Raw genomic sequence first — 9,459 nt, forward strand, 5'->3', positions numbered from 1 at the left:
CCATTCCACACTGGCCTTTGTGAACTGAATTATGATAATTCATTTTCTTGAATAGATAGGTGTGGGGAAAACACCAAATCCCTTTAATATCCCTAATAACCAATTACTTTACAATGTGATATATTTCATCCTTTCTTTGTTTTATATATGTAATGCTAAATTACATTATCTGAACAAAGAAATGCAAGGGCGATCCATTTAAGGAATTTTATTACAGTCAACCTGACACTGCAATACTTTAAAATCAGGGCTTGTGTGTGTCAATCACTGCAATTCCATTCAGTATTTATTCTCTGTTTGTACTTACAGAATATCTGTATTACTGAAAAAATCATATTAATTATTGACAATATTAAAAAATTTTAGGTTTATATAAATGTATACACTATTTTAAAGCAGAGTATACTACTTAGCTTAGCATTTTATAGTGATCATATAGTTAAAAGCAACACCCATATTCTTACATTTCCTGAATTACATACCCTTTTCAAATTAAATCACTTAATTTATTTTGATAGTCACTTGAACAATATATTGGAGATAAGTTTATGTTCTTGCTTTGCTTTCAAAAATTGAGGCTGAAATTTTTTTCATTTACTCAATGTTTTACATTGTTAATGTAGATGTAGCACTAAAAAAATGAATGAAACATTCATTCCATTATTCCAGTGTACACGATGGATCTGTAAGACACCGTAGAAAGGAGAATTCTTGCTAAGCTGCTTCATGAAGCATCCACAGTCACTTCTTTGTTTCTCTGATCAGTATTTGTCCCTGACATTGAGTAGTTTCATGCAAATCCTCCTTTAACTCCTAATAATTATATCAATATAAATTATCTTCTAAAATTTCTGTTTTACCTAGTGTAAAAGAGTATCTGAGGTCCTCATACCTTTAGAACAGATATCAGTGGAGTTTTAGCCATTACCACAGATAGGCTTTTCTAGATCAGAAGTCCAGCTTTTTAATATCTTGACTGCAACAGTGGCCTAGTCTGGATTCTTCTGAGAAATGTATATACCACCGTCTTGAGCTCTACTATATACAGGATGAAAATCAACTTTCTGATTTTATCTGAGAAAGTACAGAGCTTGAGAATATATTTTACTTTCTGTCTAACTAGCATGTGTGGCAATTTTTCAGAAGGACTGTTGAACAATTTTTCCACCAAAAGACAGGCTTTCTGATCTTACTTATCACTGAATAACAGTTTTGCAGCCAAGTATGGACAGTATTGTCTGAGCATTAACAAAATGCTTTATCCAAATTGCTTTTTATTCCTTTTGAATTCCTATGACTGAATTTGCATTTCTGTCAGGATTCTAAGTTGCACTTCTAAAGCTTTAAGACCTTCAGAGGAAGACTTGTTTTTTTAATAGATGTTGCGACAGATTTGTTCTGTCTGCCACCTCTATTCTTTTACTGACACTGATACTTCTGAGGCCCAAGATACCCTTTCTGATTTAAAAGGCCTCTGAATTTCTTTTGGCTAGTTTCATGGATAAAGTCGGTTCCATGTATTTGATAATTAATTTAGTATTCTTGAATTTTGTTCTGAGTGATATTTCTGGTGTTCTTCTTCATATTTTTATATATTATTGGTAGGAAAGAAGATTATATTTTAGTACACATCTTTAATTTTATCATTATAAATATTTCCTTGCCTTTAGGGAGTTTGAAATCTTCACTGACACGGATGGCAGTTCAGTGATAGTGTCTGATCACTAATTTAGCATATAGTACATTACTCTAAGTTAACTGGATCCACTCTATTTTCTTCACCCTCTGAAATACTCTACTCATCTGCTTTCTCTGCAATTTTACCACATGCTTTATCCAGAATACCATAAATGACATTTTCTGCATTGCTCTGGCAGATCAAGTTGTTCCAGTGAGGATCTTTTCTTTGCAACTATCTAAAGAAACAATTATTTGTATGACTCTCCTTTTGCATGCCTATCTCAGCATGTGGTTTTGCATGCTGCATACTGCTGAATTAAGTGATAAGCATCTTTTTGTTGTTTGATGCTAACTTGGCACCTTTGTTTCCTGCAGATATACTAAATATTTCTGTTCAGCTTTTGTTTTTATTTTAATTACTTGGAAGTTTATTTCAGTTAATTTTAGAATCATAGAATCATTTGAGTTGGAAGGGTCCCTTAAGATCATCTAGTCATCTTCCCTGCACTGAACAGGGACACTTACTGCTAGATCAGATTGCTCATAGCTCCATCCAGCCTGATCTTGAGTGTCTTCAAGCAGGGGATATCTACCACCTCTCTGGGCAACCTGTTCCAGTGTCTTACCAGCCTTATCATAAAAAAACTTCTTTATATCCAGTCTAAATCTCTCCTTTTTTAGTTTGAAACCATTTCCGCTCATCCTATCTCAGCAGGATCTGCTAAAGAGTCTGTCCCCTTCTTTCTTATAGCCCCCTTTAGATATGTGAAGGATTAGTTTTCCTTTACTTTACTGAATTCATTTTACTGTGTTCCAGTTTCTGTTAAAAAACTTGCATTTCACAATACCTTGTCCTCACTAATGGATGATCTTTAAAGTTGGCTCATTGACAACAACGATAGTGATAAATCAGAAAGCTTAGATATGACATTATTGTCAGTTTAGCATATTTAAAATCTTTGCACTACTACACTCAGCTACCTTATGAAGCTTATACCATCAAATGACCATATCCAAAAATAGCTGTACTGCAAAAGTATGTGGCCATAACACTTTCTTTCACCAATCTACCCTCGTATGTTTATTGCGTATTTCCAAAGTCCAAAGTAGACAGTCTTGCTAATGTAATGCTATTGACATAACATTTGCAAAGGAGGATCTCATCAAGATTTCTGGCGCATGTATACTGCAAGAGTGTATATCCTACAATGGAAAAGTCACTCCACTTTCTCATTAAAAATTCATCCAAGTCTTGCCCAGTGTGCTATATGTTAACAAGAAGTAGATATATAGACGTACATGAAATATAGACTGTTAACAAATTCAGACAAATTGTGACCAGATTCCATAAGAAATCCTACAGATAGCTTGGTCTCAGAAAGAAGTGACAGACTGAATGACCTCCGTGTCTATAATGGTTTTACAATACTTATCTCCTATTTTCCATTGTCAAGAGGTATTCAGTTGTAGAGCAAGGATTATTTATATTATATAAAGGTGGTAAGAGAAGTACAAGACAGTGCCAGTGTGATACTTACCATTTAATATCCAAAATGATTTATGGACATACTGATATAAATGTACATCAGTATTTTTAAGATCACGGAGAAAAAAAAAATTGCTGTGTAAGATCTGAGAGTATTGAGTAAATAATTTTGAAAGTAAAGATGCCTGCATTTGCTGTGGGGAGGCTATAGCACTGGAGTTTAATACTTTCACTCTTCTGTTCAGATAGCAAAACTCTTTAAACCATTGAACTATTTTTAAGTGCCACTCTTACCTGACTGAAGACTATGATGTGTTGTGGATATATCAATGACAACTTTTCACTTTGTTACATCAGATTTACATGGGGGAAACTTTGTTACAAGTGCAGTTCCTCTCATAGGGTATTTGATGCAGGAAAAACAATAATTCAATAAAAAATAGCATGATATTTGCTTCTTGTTTAGAGAAATTCAGCAAGAGAAACTGTTGGCAGAGTCACAGTCTTTCAAATTTGCAGGAGAACACTATAAAACCCATATATATAACTGTTGTTGTTGTTGTTGTTGTTGTTGTTGTTGTTGTTGTTAATGTTATTATTATTATTATTTGGCGGAGGGGAGAGCAGTTTTCTGATGCTCCCTACTCAGTAGTCCCCTCCCCTGGAGTACAAAATAAGCAAAATGGGTATTTGCATTAGCGAAATGCTAAAGGGAAAGATTGTATGCTGTGAAAATTTTCCAGTTTTACTTTTTAAACAGGGAAGGTACCTGACAACCTTCTCCCTCTCAAGGCAGTGCTGTACCCCAAAAGTTATGGAGACTCATTTAGACTGATGTTTAGAGCTGGCAGTTAATTATCCATAATTGTTTATGAAAAAAAAATGTTCATATGATCAAACTTGGCAGTACATTTGTTTCTGCTGATGACATAAATGGAGATGATTCAATGACAGAAGCATTTATTCCACTAGTGATCTCCTGGGAGAATTCCAAGTACAGTCTGAAAAGAAAGAAGTAATAAATTGAAATTATGTTTTAATTGTTGAAAAATGTCAACTGATTTATTAATTAGCAATTCTTGCAATAGTTTTAGCTGTCATTAAGTGTCTAAATATTGCTTCTTTACATTTCAATTCTGTTATACAAAACTATGAGAAGATGTCCTCTGGTGTCATTTCAGTATGGTTCTTCTTTGTGACTCCCTTCTCACTCTAGTAGATGTGTCTATTTGGGTAAATTCTGGAGTGACATTGATCTTCTAATGGGGACGTTATCAGCACACAATCCTGACACCATCCCAGTGTGGCAAATCAGCTATCTATTACTGCCTGTTTATATCATCCCACTGTGAATCAGTGCCAGATGCTGGCACACCAAGCTGCATCTGTCAACACTCTTATGGCACTTTATTGTAACTTTGCCAAAAATAATTTCAAATGACTTTCACTGTCTCAGAAGCAGCTACCCAGGGAATGCTTGGCATTCTGATTCTGTGGAGAGGAACTGATTCCTTTCTTTAATAGTTCATTGCAAGTCACTCTGTGGAATCAGCTATGTGGTATAGTGTAAACTCAAAACCTTTGACATTACAAGGCTAAATTTTTGATTTTAATTGAAATAAACCAATTGAATATGAAAGACTATACTAACAAATTATTGCCACAGTATTATTGCTTTTTTATTCTTCCTCTTAGAATCATAGAATCATAGAACCCTTAAAGTTGGGGGGGCCCTTAAAGGTCATCTAGTCCAACTCTCCAGCAATGAACAGGGACATCGACAGATAGACCAGGTTACCCACAGCCTGATTCAGCCTCGTCTTGAAAGTCTGCAGGGATGGGACATCTATCATATCTCTGGGCAAACTTAGGATAACTAGAGCAATCTTCTCTTATTTTATGTAGATATTTCATGTAGTTCATTAACAGAAATTCCAATCAAAGGTCATTTCAAAAAATTCTCTAATAATATGTGAAAAACCTAAAATCAAAAAACTCAGACACTTTAGTTTTGAAAGTAAGTTACTCAGAAAATTAAAAAAAAAAATCCAACAAATCTTTGTTTCTAAAAAAACAAGCATCAGCCTTAAGATCATATGTTTGTTTCCTAGATGTTTAATGACTTCAAATGTGGGGAAAAACACAACTGAAAGAAAGAGGCTCATATTCAGTCCTAGACTGAGTAGCTTTTAAAAATCAGTATATTAAAAATAACCTAATGATTAATTATACTGCAGGTTTTGCTGATGGCATCTGTATTTGAAACACATATAGAATTAGTTATTTGTAAGGATTACAAATGATTTTCATCAAAAAAGCTAAGATCACATTATAAGCAAGGTTGGTAGCAAAGTCTGTTACTAAAGTTACTAAAGCAAATACCTCTGAAAAACTTCAGTTAGTAGAGTTCAAACCTTATCTTGACAGATTATTCTTCTAGCAAAGATGGAAGTTTCCTTCCCCTTTTTCCACTTAGTCTTTCAATACATGGTTATGCAACAGAGTTGACAGAGCAAATAGCACGTAGAGTTCAAAAGACACTCAATGCCCACACAAAGCATTAAACATCAATAATTTTTTTGTATTTTTCTGTTAGTCTTGACAACAGAATCCTTTCATTCCATATGATCTTCATTTACACAATTCCCAGGTGGTGGGGAAGCATTGTGTTAATAGGCTGCAGTTATTCTGTGGGGGAAATAGGCATGCATGGCTCATAATTTTAGTCCTGAAATACTTTGGTGGCATATAGCATCATATTTAAGTACAATTGCAAAAATGTTTGTAATTCATTGCATCTCACTTACATATCCAAAAGTTAATTGCCAGACTCTAACCTTTAGATGTCTTTATAGCCAATGGTATGAAATGGAAGCCTCCAGAGAACGATTTAATCCTAAAAGAGATGCCTAAGATAGAAAAGATGAATCACCCTTTGAAGGTACCAATTTCTTTCCATTGACTATAAATGGATCCCTCGGGTGACTTATCTAGATTTAACTGCCTAAAAGTTAACTTTTAAAAGTCTAAAGCTGGTTGAAAAAGAGCCCGCAAACATTCAATAAGCATGCTAAAAATATTCAATCAACGATTTTGTTCAAATAAAGGCATAAAATGACATGTTTTCATGTAAGATTTCAAATGGCATTATTAGGAGCAGCTGTTAGCTCAGCCAAGAAGTCAGCAATGCTACTCTAAAAAGTATGAAAAGTTGAAGAAAAGACAATAGCATTTTGGAAATGAGAGAAGGGGAAAAGGAAAACTAGAGAAGAATAATTTCTTGGAAGTATATAGAGAGCATTCACTTTCTGAACATTCCAAACAAAAGAAGCTTAAATAGCCTTGTCACACACACAAAAAAGCTACAATATTTATTGCTTTGACTTTAATTGAATTTAAGCCACTTGGAATTTTTACGCTCTCTATGCCTAGAACATTCCTTTAGTTCAGAAAACTTCTGTTATGTGAGTTCATATGTAGGCATGGTAAGTCAAGTCAGTTTCCCAAAAACCAGAATGAAGTCCTGCAGCACAAGGAATGGAACTCATGAAAGCAGGTCTCAAGACTGTTCATCCTAAAAATAACCTCCTACAGGAAACAAAAATCTTTCCTGGGAAAAGGAAAGGGAGCAGAAGAATCAAACTTTAGCAGAATCAGTTTGGATAAAGTGATGATTATCTTCAGTATTAGAGTTCGTCTGTTCCAGAGTATCTCACCATCCTTCTTAGCCTTTACAGAAAAGCAGAAGCTTCAATGGAAATTGTTTCAGCCTGAAATAATTCAAGCCTTGTATACTGTTGTGCTGTAGAAACAACATTTGATGACAAGTGTTGCATTAAACCTAACACCATCACGTTTTAAGGGATGCAAATTTTAGCCTCAAATTTTAAAAATTCTGTATTATCAATATGATAATTTATTAATAACAAAGAGTCTTACCTTGAAAGGTATTATAAACTTAATGCCTACCTAATATTTAGCTAACATTGATTTCAGTGGGAGTGACAAACAGGAGTTAGTAGCAAACACCGCTGCAAAACTGGACCCTAGTCCTGATATTTCATCTAATAGAATCTCAGTTCTTTTCTCCCTAACTGCAAATTGCATTATTGAAATACTAACTGCAGAAAAATGCTTATAGATTCACTCTCTTTGGTGACGGTCAGGTAACAGTCATTAATATTTTCTTCCTTTCTTTCTGGAAAAAGAATCAGAGATGTGGAAAACTTCTTGGTTTGTGCTCACAGCTATTTGGATTCCATTGGATTTCCAGTGATTTCAGTAATAATTATATTCATTATTAGCAAATATCTCTGATTATAGTGAGAGATGATAGCATCTGTAACTTGATTTCGTTATTGTTTAACAAGACTTTGCACATGCATACTTTTTTGAAAACAACATAAAGTTTTTGCAGTCCTGAAGTAATGTCCAATTAGCTTTCCTGACTTTAGAACTAAGTGTATTTGGACTAATGACAGTTGGAACAACAGTACATACAGATAAACCAAATACAAATAATTCACAAATTACTGAGCAGTGATCCCATGGCATAGTCAGTCTATTGCCTTTCACCATAACAGCTTATCAGACCCTTCCATTCTGTTTAATTGTTAGCAGAAAATATTTAATTGTGCTGTTTTCTTTTCTCTGTTTTAATTGTTTTCCTGTGGATACTTCATATTGTGAAAAGTATTAATCTGTACCAACTCCAGATATTCATGTTAATTATACTAGGGATCACTGGATATTATACCAATTTATTAAAGGCTATTTAGAGAGAGGGGGAAAAGCTGGATATGTCTCTTCATTTTATAATCTGTTTGTACAGTCTTTTTGCATTCCAGTATGCAACAATAGCAGCCCATTATTTTAGTAGAATAACTCATCTTTTTCACTGCCCATGAACTCAATTGTTTAGCTGTAAATATTTATAAACATAGTATGTAGGATTACCTTTACCCACTAAATGCAGATGATAAGTAGTGGGAAGAAGTAGAGTCAGCAGTGGGAGATGAGTATCTTGTGATGATGACAATAGTACGGAAGCAAGCTCACACAAAAATATATAAATAAACTTCCCATTCATTGACTCTTGGCCACGCTGAGTAAAATTTTTTACACAATGTACAGCTGAAGTATGGTGCAATTACTGGTGACATAATGAAATGGGATGCTAAAGCACTATAAGTCTGATGTTTCTATTCAGTTTTCTCCTTTTAATGTCAGGCTGTGTGACTTAATGTGTACTGAAAAAAAAGTTAAACTTTATTCCTTAAAAACTTCAATCTTTTAAACATAAAAATATGAACAGTTTTCACAAGGTACAGACTGAGTGAAAGAGGGATTTTGGAGCCTCCGTGTGTAAAAATCTCTGGAAAAGAATTCTCAGCAGGTACATTGTTGTAAGTGAATTTAACTGCACAGCTCTCTGGTGCAACTAAGATATGTTACATAAATTTCTGGTTGGAACCAGTAAAGCTGGTTGTAGGTTCAAACAGTGAATATCACTCCCATAGCTCTACCCTTGTCTCTCTTGCTTGCATCACTTTTATACTTCTCATGCACATTTGTTCTGTGTGAGATACAGACCCACAGGCAAAGAAAAAAATACCAGGCAAATTCCCACCTGTGAATTTGGTAGCTGCATGAGAATGTACTAACTGATGTTCACACAAGCTCTGTGAAAATGAGCCAACGGAAATTCATTCTCATTCAGTTATTAAACTAAGTTGGACAAGACAAATATTTTCTCTTCAGAAACATTATTAAAAAACCTACATGGATTTGAATGCATATGTGCATGCATATGTACACATGTGCTCATACATGCACAAGTACCTAATATATTGTATAGGTGTAAATGTGTAATTACATTTGGGAATGCATCATTAAAAATAAAGGATGAAGTCAAATATCTACATATTAAAAATAGAAGACTATGAAGTTGCTGCTGCTATTTAGTAGGCTCCTTGAGAAAGGAAATTTAATCTTTCACCTTACTATATTCTAAAAAGCATTTAGATTATCAGTTTGTAACCATCCTTCCTGCACCTTTACTGTTAACCTATCTGTCCTTGCTTTTAGCTTAATAGGTGGTTGACCTCCCAGGGCTGTTAGGTTACTTTTAATAAGCTAGGATTTGTTATCTGTGTGTTGAGGGAGGAGTAACATGCTTTATGCACAAGTTAGACACTGAGTTCCAATACTATCTGCACTATTTAAAATCCAAGTGGAACACAGAGTTTTAACATTTTCATATGCATCATAATAATGACTGGCAAATAGCCAGA

Source organism: Numida meleagris, chromosome 3 (assembly GCF_002078875.1).
Source record: "Numida meleagris isolate 19003 breed g44 Domestic line chromosome 3, NumMel1.0, whole genome shotgun sequence".
NCBI lineage: Eukaryota > Metazoa > Chordata > Aves > Galliformes > Numididae > Numida > Numida meleagris.